General features: G+C 45.8%; 1 long non-coding RNA gene and 1 other non-coding gene across 2 annotated transcripts; both read right to left on the minus strand.

The window, feature by feature from the left end:
- Positions 1–7,567: 7,567 nt before the first annotated feature.
- On the minus strand, positions 7,568–7,699 carry LOC115894444. Its single transcript, XR_004054563.1, has one exon. It is a non-coding gene; the product is annotated as a small nucleolar RNA SNORA51 (small nucleolar RNA).
- A 3,375-nt stretch (positions 7,700–11,074) lies between these two features.
- On the minus strand, positions 11,075–13,429 carry LOC115894225. The gene is made up of 3 exons (XR_004054255.1): positions 13,312–13,429; positions 12,594–12,767; positions 11,075–11,120 (listed from the first exon to the last, which is right to left on the minus strand). It is a non-coding gene; the product is annotated as an uncharacterized LOC115894225 (long non-coding RNA).
- Positions 13,430–14,105: the final 676 nt, after the last annotated feature.

A 14,105-nucleotide genomic window follows, 5' to 3' on the forward strand; every position in this document is an offset into this window, starting at 1 on the left:
GAGATACAATGAACATACTATACAATTCACCCATTTAAGATGCACATTTCAATGGTCTTCCATAGATTCACAGGGTTGTGCACTCATTGCCACAATAAACTTTAGGATATTTTCATCACCCCCCAAAAGAAGCCACATACATTTAGAGTTACTTTCCATTTCTCTCCAAACCCCACCTGCCCTTCCTCCTCCAGCCCTAGGAATCACAAATCTACTAGGAAAATAAAATAACTTTTGCATTGGAAGTTGGATCTTTGTAGATCCTAGATCTGTCTTGGCAGCGTTGACACAGGTGTGTGCCAACACGATGGTCCTGCACCTCACTGGGAAAGTCTTAACACACCCACATGGTCCGTTCTTGGTGCTTCTCCTCACACATGCTCTATTTTATTTCAACTACTTTTTCATGGAAATGTTCTAAGATATGGTGGGAATGGCTCCAACAGTCATTTTCCTCCTATTCCTTAATAATACGATCCCCAAGTTTTTGGAACTGTGAAGATCCCAGTTAAAGGATTACACATTTTCTGGCCTTCTTTTTTTTTTTTTTGAGACGGAGTTTGGCTCTGTCGCCTGGGCTGGAGTGCAGTGGCTATCTCAGCTCACTGCAAGCTCCGCCTCCCGGGTTCACGCCATTCTCCTGCCTCAGCCTCCCAAGTAGCTGGGACTACAGGCGCCCGCCACCTCGCCCGGCTAGTTTTTTGTATTTTTTAGTAGAGACGGGGTTTCACTGTGTTAGCCAGGGTGGTCTCGATCTCCTGACCTTGTGATCTGCCCGCCTCGGCCTCCCAAAGCGCTGGGATTACAGGTGTGAGCCACCGCGCCCGGCCTGGCCTTCTTAATAGGTTGTGTGATGAAGTTCTGGCCGATGAGTTGTGAACAGAAGTGTTGTGTTGCGCTTACCACCTCCTTGGAAGGATGGGGACAGCAGTTTTCCCTTTTCTTCTTCCTTCCACCTGGAATAAGGAGGTAAATGCTAGAGGTTTTGCAGCCATTCTGGGTCATCATGTGACTTCGGGAATAAAGACCATGCAGGGCAGAGAAACGAGATAAGAAGACTGGGTCCCCATCACCCGCAACTGCCATTTTATTCCCAGACTGTCTGCCTCTCAGCTACTTAAAAAAAGAAAATTAATCAACTTTCCTGAGTTACAGTTCAGAGAAAATAAAATGCACCCATTTAACAGTTTGATTCAACAAGTTTTGACAAATGTTGACACCCACGCAAATGCCATCTCAGTTAAGACACAGAACACCCCCACGAATCACAGAAGTTTCCTTGTACCCCTGGCAGTCCATCTTGCTCTTCCCCCACCACACCTGCCGCAGGTAACCACCTATCTGCTTTCTGTCCTATAGATTCATTTTGCCTGGGTTACTTTTCCAAGAGGAAGAACTAAACGTTCATCTTGCTGAAGCCACTACTTTCCAGGCCTCTATTATTTGCAGCTGATTCTAATGCAAAACTGAATATAGATCTATTACAGCTTCAAATAGAGGCCCCTAAACACAGTGTAATATTTTCTTGATAACTGCAGACCATCGTTAGACACCCTGTGCTTTAGATCGGTTTCCTGGGAAACAGATTTGGAGATGAGATTTGCCAGCAGGAGGTGTAATAGAGAGGGCCTTCAGGGACACACCTGTGTAGTAAGTGCGGGGCCACAGGATGGGGCAGCCCCCACAGAGGGGGCTCTGCGACCTCAGAGATGGCCTGGCAGGGGCCCGAGCCCACAATGACCAGTCATCAGAAGTGGGCTATCCCTGGGGATAGGTGAACCTTAGCTTACGGCAGTACCCAGGGAGTGACTCAGCCATGAGCCAGCCATCAGCAGCCAACACCCCCAACCGCTGAGGCAGTGGATGTCTTGGCTCTGATGGGAGTTGGGAGGTACATCACTATGACCAGGATACCATGTGTGCTGCTGGTTTCCCTGGGGGCTACTTAGATGTGTGGGTGCTTCTCACATCTGCCCTGCACCCCTCAGCAGCCATTCCCCAATCTCCTGCATCCCAGGCCCTGGCACCCATGAATATACCATAGGCCTCCAGGGCTCTGCCTGTCCATAGCCCCTGCTCTCTGCGTGAACTGTCTAATGGGCACATGCCTGGCACTCGGTGGGCCCTGAAGCTGTGAGGGCAGCAGAGGCCTGGTCTTGGGGTAAGGCCCAGGAGTGTCAGGAGAGCTCTGCGCCTCCCAAGGCCCTGTTCTGCTTCCTCCAAGTTCTCCGTGTGCGCTTCCTGGATCCCCTCCTGATATCACCGCCATGCCTGGGAGGCGGGGGTTTCAGATCCCTTCTCTCTTCTGTCTCCTGAGCCGCCCCTTGTTGGGGATGAGTGTCTCTGACGGCCGTTTCTGACATCTTTCTACATATGTGACTTTGGCGATGCGTCCTCCTGGCCTGGTCCTTCTTCATTCTAAGCTTCACAGTGACTTCTCTGACCCTACTCGAAAGACCTGACATGTCACATCCTTCTGAGCCACTGGCATTCTTCTGCCCCAGGAACACCCCACTGCCTCCCATTCCTGCCTTCATTTCTGCATGCCACCTGAGGCTTCTCCGGAACTCAGCCCACCAGCTGTCTATCAACCATCCCCTCTGTCCACAACTACAACTTCTCCTCTACTTGGTTCCAGGACCGTTTTCCCAAAAGCAAATGTTCCTGGAACCTTGACTGTTAGACAGGCTGAACATTACCACAGAGCAGAATCCAGAGTTAACAAGAGATGAAATAAGGAATAAGGGATGCTTTTTAAATGCTACTTTTTAAGTGAAAAATATATATATATATTTTATTTATTTTTTTTTATTATACTTTAAGTTCTAGGGTACATGTGCATAACGTGCAGGTTTGTTACATATGTATACTTGTGCCATGTTGGTGTGCTGGTGAAAAATATTTTTAAATATAGAGGAGTACAGAGAATAATAGATCAGACACATATACATTATTGTTTCCAAAAACACTGTTTTATTATTAAAATTTATTATTATTGTTTCCCAAAACAGTGTTTTTTGGAAACAAAAAACAAAAAAGCAGTGGTACAATCTCAGCTCACCACAACCTCCACCTCCAGGTTCAAGCGATTCTCGTGCCTCAGCCTCCCAAAAAGCTGAGACTACAGGCGTCCACCACCACACCTGGCTAATTTTTGTATTTTTAGTAGAGACGGGGTTTCACCACATTGGCCAGGCTGGTCTCGAATTCCTGACCTCAGGTGATCCGCTTGCCTCGGCCTCCCAAAGTGCTGGGACTACAGATGTGAGCCACCGCGCCTGGCCTAAATATACATTATATTATGTTGCATATTTTAAATGCACATAAACAGTAACTTACTATATGGGTTCTATTCCTTGCTTTTTAAAATGCACATCATTTTAGAGATCAATCCATATTGATTCATATGTTTAGCTAGTTGGTTTTAACCGCGTTTCAGTAGTCCGTAGTAAGAATATCACATGCTGTATTTACTCCTCCCTCTGTTGCTGGACATTGGGGCTACTTTCAGTTCTGTCGTACAATGTTGCAATGGCGTCCTTGCATTCTGCAGCGAAGTTCCCTGAGGGTAGGTAACTAGAGGGAGCAGTTGCTGGGCTGAAGGGTACGCACCACTTCAACTTTCCTAGATTTTGCCAAATTGCTCTCCAAAGTGCTTGTCCCAATTTATACTCCTCTCCAGTGTGTGTGGAACCCCCCTCCCCACCTCCTCCTCCATCCCTGGTATGGCTGGGTGGGAAATATCATCTCACTGTGACTATTTTGCCTTTCCTGGTCCTGGATAAAGCTGAGCATCTTTTTTACATTTATCAGCCATTTGGATTTTTTTCTTCTGTGAAATTTCTCTTTCACTTTATAAAAGGGTTTTGCCCTTTAGGCTTCCTCTAATGTCATGTTCTAGCAGTACTTAAGAAAGTGTAGTCCCTGGTGAGGGGCTTTAGGAGGCTGAGGAGGGAATATTATTTGAGGCCAGAAGTTTGAGATCTCCCTGGGCAACATAGTGAGACCCCATCTCTAAGAAAAATTTAAAAGTTAGCCAGTTGTGGTGGCATGCCCCTGTAGTCCCAGCTACTCAGAAGCTGAGGTGGGAGGATTGCTGGATCCTGAGAGTTTGAAGTTGCAGTGAGCTATGATAGAGCTGCTGCATTCCAGCTTGGGCAACAGAACCAGACTCTGTCTCCAAAAAAAAAAAAAAAAAAAAAAAAAAAAGTGGCACACCACGGGCCAGGTAAGGTACGGAGGAAAAAATCTTCCTTAGGCATCTGTAGTCCAGGGTCTGGCTCCCACCTGACATTTATTATCTATATGATTTGAGGTAAATGTCTTCCCCTCTGCTTTTTTTTTTTTTTTTTTTTTTTTTGAGACGGAGTCTCGCTCTGTCACCCAGGCTGGAGTGCAGTGGCGTGATCTCAGCTCACTGCAAGCTCCTCCTCCCGGGTTCACGCCATTCTCCTGCCTCAGCCTCCTGAGTAGCTGGGACTACAGGCGCCCGCCACTGTGCCTGGCTAAATTTTGTATTTTTAGTAGAGACGAGGTTTCACCATGGTCTCGATCTCCTGACCCTGTGATCCACCCGCCTCGGCCTCCTCTCTGCTTTTTAAAAAAGCTTATTTATTTTTAAAGTATGCAACTCAGGTTTTCAGTATATTCACAAAGCTGTGCAACCATCACCACTCTAATTCCAGAAAAAAACCCTGTCCCTATTAGTGGTCACTCTCTTCTACTGCCAGCTTCTGGAGGCCACACATTAATTGCTGGTCTGTATAGACTTGCCTATTCTGGGCATTTCATATAAACAAGATCATACAGTATGTGGCCTTTTGTGTCTGGCTTCTTTCAGATCACATAATGTTTTTGGGGTTCAACATGTTGCAGTATGTAGCCATATTTCATTTCTTTTTATGGCTGAATAACGTTCCATTATACAGATACACATTTTGTTGATCCATTCTTCAATGATGGGTCTTGGGGTTATTTCCACTTTGTTGGTATTATGAGTAGTCTTGCTATCAGGATGCACATACAAGTTTTTGTGTGGACATAGCTTTTCCGTTTTCTTGGGTATGTACCCAGGCACAGAATTGCAGGGTCATATGGTAGCCTCTATGTTTAACTTTTTAGAGAACTGCCACACTGTTTCTCACAGCCAATACACCATTTTGTATTCCCACAACCAATGTGTGTGGGTTCCAGTCCCCCCACATCCTCACCTCACCTGTTCACCTTTTGAATTCCAGCCACCCTAGCAGTGTGAGGTGGTATCTCACTGAGGTTCTGATTTGCTTTTCCTTGGTGACTAATGACGCTGAACTTATTTTCATGTGCTTATTGGCCAATGTATATCTTCCTTGGAGAAAGGTCTACTTGTATCCTTTCTTATTTTTAAAATTGGGTCATTTGACCCAATTTTATTTATTATTTTATTGTTGACTTGTAAGAGTTCTGTATATATTCTAGATGTATATATTCCCTTTTCAGATATATAACTTGCAAATATTTTCTCCCATTCTGTGGGCTTTCTTTTCACTTTCCCAATGGTGTCCTTTGAAGCAAAAAAGTTTTTCATTTTGATAAAGTCCGACTTATCAACATCTTCTCTGGTTGCCTGTGCTTTTTAGTGTCATATCTAATAAACTACTGCCTAATACAAGGTCATGAGGATATATGCTTATGTTTTCTTCTAAGAGTTTTATACTCTTAGCTCTTACGTTTAGGTCTGATCCATTTTGAGTTAATTTTGTATATGGTGTGAGGTAGGGATCCAACTTTTTTTTTGAATTTGGCCATCCCTTGGAGAATTGCTTGAACCCGGGAGGCGGAAGCTGCAGCGAACTGAGGTTGCACTATTGCACTCCAGCCTGGGCAACAAGAGCGAAACTCTATTTCAAAAATAAAATAAAATAAAATAAAATAAAAAATGAATTTGGCCATTCTGTTGTCCCAGCACCATTTGCTGGAAAGACTATTCTTTTTCCCATTGAATTGTCTTGGCATCTTTGCCAAAAATCGACTGACAATAATTGAGAGAGTTTATTGCTACATTTTCAATTTTATTCCATTCATCTATATCTCTGTCCTTATGCCAGTACCACACTGTCTTGATCACTGTAGCTTTGTAATAATGATATAGTTTCCCCAGAGGTAAACTAGAAAGCATGTTTCTTGCTTACCTCAGAGGACTATCTAGGCTAGTAGTTCTCAAAGTGTGGTCCCTGGACCAGTAGCATTACCTAGAAACTTGTCAGAAATGCAAATTCCCAGGCAACACTCCAGACTCGATGAATCTGAAACTCTGGGGGTGGGGCCTAGCAATCAGTATTTTAACAAGCCCCTCAGGGGATTCTGATGTACACTAAAGTTTTGCATTCACAGGTCTCTATGTGTGCTGTCCAATGTGATAGCCACCAGCCACACATGAGTATCAAGCACTTGAATTGCAGCTAGTCCAAATTAAGAAATGTTGTAAGTGTAGAACACACACTGAATTTCAAAGACTTAGTAGTATAAAAAAATACAAAATATCTCATTCATAATTTTTTAGATTGATTACATGTTGAAGTAATAATATGTATACATACATACATGATTAACATTATGTCCACCCCCCATTAGTCACGGAGCTATATGTTTCAGGGAGAAATTCACCTACTGTTCCTTGCAGGGCATGTCCTCGACACATGCACCAGGAGCTCTAGTTCCCAGAACAGGAACCATCATCAGGAGCAGAGCTGGAAAGGCAGGCAGCCTTTTCCAGTTCAAACTGGTTTGAAGCAGAGGTCAAAGCCGCTGCTTGCATTTGGCTTTGGGTTTTGTGTTTTAGCATGAGCATTCTGCAGCCAGCCAGACTCTGGGCTGCTCCCCTCTCTTCACTGACATGGAAAAGATGTCTGTGTATTGTGCAGAGACCCAGGCTGGGGCTTCTGCCTTCCATGTTGGGGCCTGAGCTGCTGCTGATGTGGCATCCCAACCTGTACTGGACAACCATGTGTAATAGCCTTAGGCTTGCCTCCACCCCGCTGTGTAAACCGGCAAGGGCACAGAAGTCCAACCCAACTCTGTGGAGCCACTACTATCACCAGAGAGGGGTCCCAATCCAGACCCTAAGAGCGGGTTCTTGGACCTCGCACGAGAAGGAATTGGGGGTGAGCCCACAGAGTAAAGTAAAAGCAAGTTTATTAGGAAAAGAAAGGAATAAAGAATGGCTACTCCATAGGCAGAGCAGGGGCATGGGTTGCTCAACTGATTATACTTATAGTTATTTCTTGATTATATGCTAAACAAGGGGTGGATTGTTCATGAGCTTCTCAGGAAAGGCATGGGCAACTCCCAGAACTCAGAGCTCTTCTCCCTTATAGACCATATAGGGTAACTTCCTGATGTTGCCATGGCATTTGTAAACTGTCATGGCACTAGTGGGAGTGTCTTTTAGCAGGCTAACACATTATAATTAGCATATAATGAGCAGTGAGGATGACCAGAGGTCACTCTTGTTGCCATCTTGGTTTTGGTGGTTTTGGCCAGCTTCTTTACTGCAACCTGTTTTATTTTTTATTTATTTTTTTCTTTTATATGTCCCCCCATTCACAATACAGACCAGGTACAGGGCCTGGGCTGAGGTGTATATGGGGTAGTTTACTCTACCTCCTCTTTCTCTATAGCCAGTGTAAGAATACAGCCTGTGGGTAAGTACCAAGAGGCCTACTGCAACCTGTTTTATCAGCAAGGTCTTTGTGAACTGTGCCATGTGCCGACTTCCTATCTCATCCGGTGACTTAGAATGCCTAACCGCTGGGGAATGCAGTTCAGCAGGTCTCAGCCATATTTTACCCAGCCCCTACTCAAGATGGAGTCGCTCTGGTTCAAATGCCTCTGACACTACTTGAAGATGTGTAGTTCGGGAGCACATTTCACATTTTACAAAGCCATTTCCCATTCCTTGGTGCCTTGGCCTCCCTCCCTTGGGTCATCTGAGAGAGAGCCCTCAGGAGGAAAAGGAACTCAGAGAGGTTGGGTGTCTGCTCAGGTGATGCCGATAGTGTACGTTGGGCTGGGCCAGCACTGGTGGGCTCCGACTGATGGCTGCGATGGCTTTCTTTATGTGTGTGAGCAGAGCGGTCAGTCAGCAGGAGGATGATGATGAGGGTGAGGACATGACAATGAAGTAATGTGCCCATCACTTCTTGAGGAGCTACCTTGCCAGAGGCCCTTTGCACATATTGCCTTTTTTAATCCAAGTGCGACATGATTCATATGCACATTTTACAGATTAGAAAATTGGGACCCTGGATTGAGGCCTGATCAGGGTTGCTAAAGGGAATGCTTTAAGTTTGCTAATAAGGAGGAGGGAAGAGTGAGTGGGAGAGGAGGAAGGCAGCTGTGTTTTTGGTTTTTTGAGACAAGGTCTGGCTCTGTCACCCAGGCTGGAGTGCAGTGGCATGATCTGGACTCACAGCAACCTCCATCTCCTGGGCCCAAGCCATTCTCCCACCCCAGCCTCCCAAGTAGCTGGGACTACAGGCATGTACCACCAGGCTTGGTTAATTTCGGTAATTTTAGTAGAGATGGGGCTTCACCATGTTGCCTAGGCTTGTCTCGAACTCCTGGGCTCAAGCGATCCACCTGCCTCCCAAAGTGGTGGGGTTACAGGCGTTGAGTTTTTTTTTTTTTGAGAGCATCCAATGTTAGCTCATTTAAGGCTCTCAACCACCCCAAGAGGTAAGTCGTAGGTCAAGCTGTCTACTTTATAGAAGAGCCTGGGAGTCCAGGGTTATCTGACTTGGAGTCCTGTTCATTTTCCTGGGTACCTCCAAAGGCTGCTCGGTGAGTGGACAGTGCAGATCCGGAGCCCTCCCCTGGCAAGTCCTGCTCCGGCCCATACCCCACCCTGTTCCCCAGCAGCCACGGTTGGGCAGAGGGGTCAGGGAAGCAGGGCAAGAGGGTAAGGCACTGCTCAAGAAACAAAACCAGGTCCTTAACGCCCTTAGTCCTGCCAGGCAGTGTCCCAGGACCCCAGCCTTGAGATTAGAGAGGGGCAGAGGGCAGATGGAAGGGGAAATAGAAGAAAAAGTACCAGGGCATGCTTCCTGTCTTATGCTTAGACTGCCATGATGAAATACCACAGACTGGGTGGCTTCAACAACAGAGTTATTTCTCAGAGTTTCGGAGGCTGGAAGTTCAAGGTCAAGGCGCTGCTGGCTGATTCCTTCTTTGGTAAGGGCCCGCTTTCTGGCTTGTAGACAGTCACCTTTGTGCTGTGTTCTCTCATGGCCTTTCCTTGATGCATGGAGAGAAAGAAAGATCTCTCTCTCTTCCTTTCTAAGACCACCAATCCTATGACTTACAACTCCTTTAACCTTAAATACCTCCTAAAAGCCCTATCTCCAAATACAGTTACATTAGAAGTTAGGGCTACAACAAAGCAGTTGGGGTGGTGGTGGTCCACAGCAGGGGAGGGGATATTTTAGTTTATCTTGAGCTTGCAAGGATGAAGGGGAAAGGGCGGGGGGTTGGGGGGGCATCGGAACCTGCCTCTGAGTCACACTTCCTGGATGAGCCGTGGGCCACAGTATCTGTATCAGGAGTGGTTACAAAACAGCATGCCTCAGGGATAAACAAGACGACCTAATGATCCAATTTTCCCAGCTCTGGTCCATCTACAGATTTGAGGCAGGATCCAGCGATTCTGCTGGCTGACAGGTCACAGTAAATTTCCAGCTCTCCCCTTTCCAGGCACGGCTTTGGTTTCCTGCTGCAGCTGCTGCTGGGGAGTTATCCGGGCATTTCCTCTGCCTGTGAGCTCCTGGGGTCAGGGGAAGGGTGGGTGGCCAGAGATGCCGCCTCTACCCTAAGTCAGCGTCACCCATGCCATTCCCAGCAGCTACATTTCTCCACTCTGTAATTACAAATGAAACTGGGGAACAGAATCAAAAGAGGACCTAGAAACAAGCCAGCCTCCACTTCCTCAAACATTCTGGGGCAGGAGTTTGTGAGCTGGAACAATGTTATTTGCAAGATTCTCCCTGGTGGATATATACTCAAGTATTAAAGTGCTACAAGGAATTAAAAAAAAAAAAATAGTATTTCTTCCAGAGCCTGTGTGGGCCCAGCACAATGACACTGAATCTGACTGTTAAACCTGGCTGTTACTGATTCTATGTGGCCTTGGACATTTCATTTTTCCAAGTATAGCTCTCCTCATCTGTAAAATATGGAAACAATCTTTAGAATGTTGGAGCCAGTATATGTAAAGGTACTTTAGAAACAATAAAGTCCAAATCCCAATGACATTTTTTGCAGAAACAGAAAAACCCATCCTAAAATTCATATGGAATCTCAAGGGCTCCTGAATAGCCAAAACAATCTTGAAAAAGAACAATACTGGAGGACTCACACTTTCTGATTTCAAAACTTACTGCAAAGCTACAGTAATCAAAACGGTGTGGCACTGGAATAAAGCTTGACATATAGATCAGTGGAATAGAATAGAGAGCCCAGAAGTAAACCCTTGAATATATGGCCAAATTATTTTTGGCAAGGGTGCCATCACCACTTAATGGAAAAAGGACAGCTTTTTCAACAAAGGGTGCTGGGAAAACTGGATATCTACATGCAAAAGAATGAAGCTGGACCCTTACCTAACACCATATACAAAAATTAACTCAAAATAGATCAAAGACCTAAAAGTAACTTAAAACTATACAATTTTTAGAAGAAAACTTGGAGCAAAATCTCTACAATGTTGGATTTGGCAGTGATTTCTTGGATATGACATTAAAGACACAGACAACAAAGAAAAATAGACAAATTGGATTTCATAAAAATTCTGTGTATCAAAAGGCAAAACCAGGCTAGTGCGGTGTCTCATGCCTGTAATCCTAGCACTTTGGGAGGCTGCGCTGGGCAGATCATTCGAGGTCTGGAGTTCGAGGCCAGCCTGGCCAACATGGTGAAACTCTGTCTCTTCTAAAAATACAAAAATTAGCCAGACCTGGTGGCGCACACCTGTGGTTCCAGCTTCTTGGGAGGCTGAGGTGGGAAAATCGCTTGAACCTGAGAGGCCGGAGGTTGCAGTGAGCCAAGATCGTGCAACTGTACTTCATCCTAGGCGACAGAGCAAGACTCTGTTTAAAAAAAAAAAAAAAAAAGGAAAAATCAACACAGTAAAAACTGAACCCACACAATGAAAGAAAATGTTTGAAAATCATATATTTGATAAGAGATTAATATCCAGAATATAGAGAGAACTCTCTAATGCTCAACAACAAAAACACGAAAAAAACAATTAAAAAAAGGACAAAGGACTTGACTAGACATTTCTCCAAAAACACATGAAAAGATGTTTATATCACTAATCATTTGGGAAATGTCAATTAAAACCACAATGAGACACCAGCTCACACTCATAAGGATAGCTACTATCAAAAACAACAACAAGCACTGGCAGTGAGGATGTGAAGAAACTGGAACCCTGCGCACTGTTTGGCGGAATGTAAAATGGTACAGACACTGTGGAAAATATTATTATGATGCTTTTTCAAAAAGTTAAAAATAGAATTACCACATAATCCAGCAATTCCACTTCTGGGTATATACCCAAAAGTACTGAAAATAGGATATTGAAACGATATTTGCATACCCATGTTCATCACAGCATTATTCATAATTGCTAAAATGTGGACACAACCCAGTGATTTCTTGACAAACAGGTAGATAAACAAAATGTGGTATACACACACAAGGGAATATTACTCAGCCTTAAAAAGGAAGGAAATTTGGATATATACTACATCATAGATGAATCTTGAGGACATTATGCTAAGTGAAATAATCCAGTTGCAAAAAGAAAATACTGCATGATTCCACTTACATGAGGTATTAGAGAGGTAGTCGTTATTTAATGGGTATAGAGTTTCAGTTTTACAAGATGAAAAGAATTCTGGAGATGGATGGTAGTGCTGGTTGCACATCACGTATTTAATACCACTAAGCTGTTCGCTTTAGAAGGATTAAGATGATAAATGTTATGTTATGTGTATATTATCATAATAAAAGTTAGAAAAAATTGTCATAAAACTAAGTCAGATATTAAGAACAATCAGAATTACTTCTGTCTTGTTTACAGACATCATACGAAAAACAAATTGTTTATCTAGCATGACACCTGTTATGGGTTGAACTGTTCCCCTCAAAAGATGCTGAACTTCCAACCCTTAGTACCTGTGAATGTGACCTTATTTGGAAATTGGGTCTGTGCAGATGCTCCAGTTAAGATGAGGTCATTAGGGTGTGCCCTAATCCAATAATGACTGTGTCCTTATGAAAAGGGAAAAGAGACATGTATACAGAGAAGATGTGAATTCACAGGGAGCGCACATGGCCATCCATAAGCCAAGGAATGCATGAGGTTACCAGGAGCTAAGAGACAGACATGAAACAGACTGCCCCCCACACCTCTCTGAAGGGGCCAGCCCTTCCAACACTTTGATCTTGGACTTCCAGCCTCCAGAGCTGTGAAAAAACACATTTCTGTTGTTCAAGCTGCCCAGTTGGAGGTGCTTGTTACATTAGCCCCAGGAGATTATACAACATCTTACCTGAATTTGCTTTCTTCTTCACTCTAGTTAATTCAATTCAAAACTACATATTGAATACCGACGGTGTGCTCTCTCTCCATGAAGCTTCAGGGTGGGTAGACAGTCCTCCTCTTGAAGGAACAGGAGGGACGCAAGGGAAGGGACCATCTTGTGTCTCATCTGAGAGAGACACTCCTGGAGTAAGAGGTCTGAGGTTAATGTGTTTCTCTAGAAGTTCAGAAACAGAGGAAGCACCTGCGGGCTAAGCCGCTGAGGGCTAGGTGAAAGCTGACTGACCTAAGTTTTGGAGGATGGATGGGTGACAGGTTGGAGGGGGAAGATGGAAAAGTCACAGGGGAGAGGAACAGCAGGGGCCAAGTGTGGAGGAACCAGTGAGTGGGTGGGGTTTCAGAAACGGGCCTTTGTCAGCTTTTGAGCCCTCCCTGAAATTTTCCACCCCAACCCCACCTCCTGCCTGTGTCTGCCATGCACCTCCCGTCCTGTGCCCCTTTGCCCTGTGTCTGTGCTTGGGAAAAATGTGCTCAGTTTCTGTGGCAAGGATGTTGCTACGTGTTCATCAAACCGGCTTTGTTTACTTCTGAAACACTCAGGAAGACCACAGCTACCAGAGCCCCTTGCATCCTGGTGGGGCTGTGTGACTACCTGGCCCATGGATGTGGGTGGAAGTGATGTGTGCGGCCCCAGGCCTGGCTCCTGGACCCCACCGACGACTTCTCACCTGTAACCCCACCGGCCTTCTGCCTGGGTACTTCACGGGGAGATAGAGTGGCCTTGGTTAAGAAGGAGGCATGGCACCTGCAGGTACCGGGCCGCCTGCATCAGTCGGTGCATTCGGGCCCACCGCCTACATGCCTTCATGTAATCCTCACTGCAGGGCCCACGGGGAGGGGAACTTCCTCCAGGTCTAGCTTTGCCTTTCTGCCTTCAGAACCAAGGAAGAAGGAGGGGTCTAGGCTCAGCCCCCCTTCCCTACAAGGCCCTGCGCCCGCTCCCCTCAAAGCTGCTCTTGCACGTTGCTCTGGCGGCCTCTGTAGCAGAAGTTCACTCTGTTTTCCATGGAGGAGGAGTGGAAGGAGGGATTCGAGCTCTCCCCTAGAGACGCTGGAAAGACAGTTTTGTCTCAGGCTCATACAATCGCCCAGCTCCAGATTTCTGGCTGTTTCTGTGGTTACCTTTCTTCGGGGATGTTTGGGGCGGGAGGTGGGTGTGTGTGTGTATATTTGCTCTTCTGAAGCCGTTTTTCCGGAGCTCCTGGTGGGGATGGGGGTGCTCTGTCCCTGGTTCCTCTAAGGCCGGTGCAGGGGATGGAGGATGCCCCCCTCCCCGAGAGCCAGGAGGCGCCGACCCTGGGCAGGAGATGCCAGTCCGGCGCCTCTCCTGCGTGGAGCCCGAAGACCACAGATGTCTGGAAGGGAGGAGCTCAGGAAGCCCGCCTCTGCTCCCTTCCGTGGTTAGGTGGGGAAACCGAGGCTGAGGCAGCCCAATGGAGTTGCCTAAACGGCCTGGGGAGTC

Source organism: Rhinopithecus roxellana, chromosome 17, assembly GCF_007565055.1.
Source record: "Rhinopithecus roxellana isolate Shanxi Qingling chromosome 17, ASM756505v1, whole genome shotgun sequence".
Lineage (NCBI taxonomy): Eukaryota > Metazoa > Chordata > Mammalia > Primates > Cercopithecidae > Rhinopithecus > Rhinopithecus roxellana.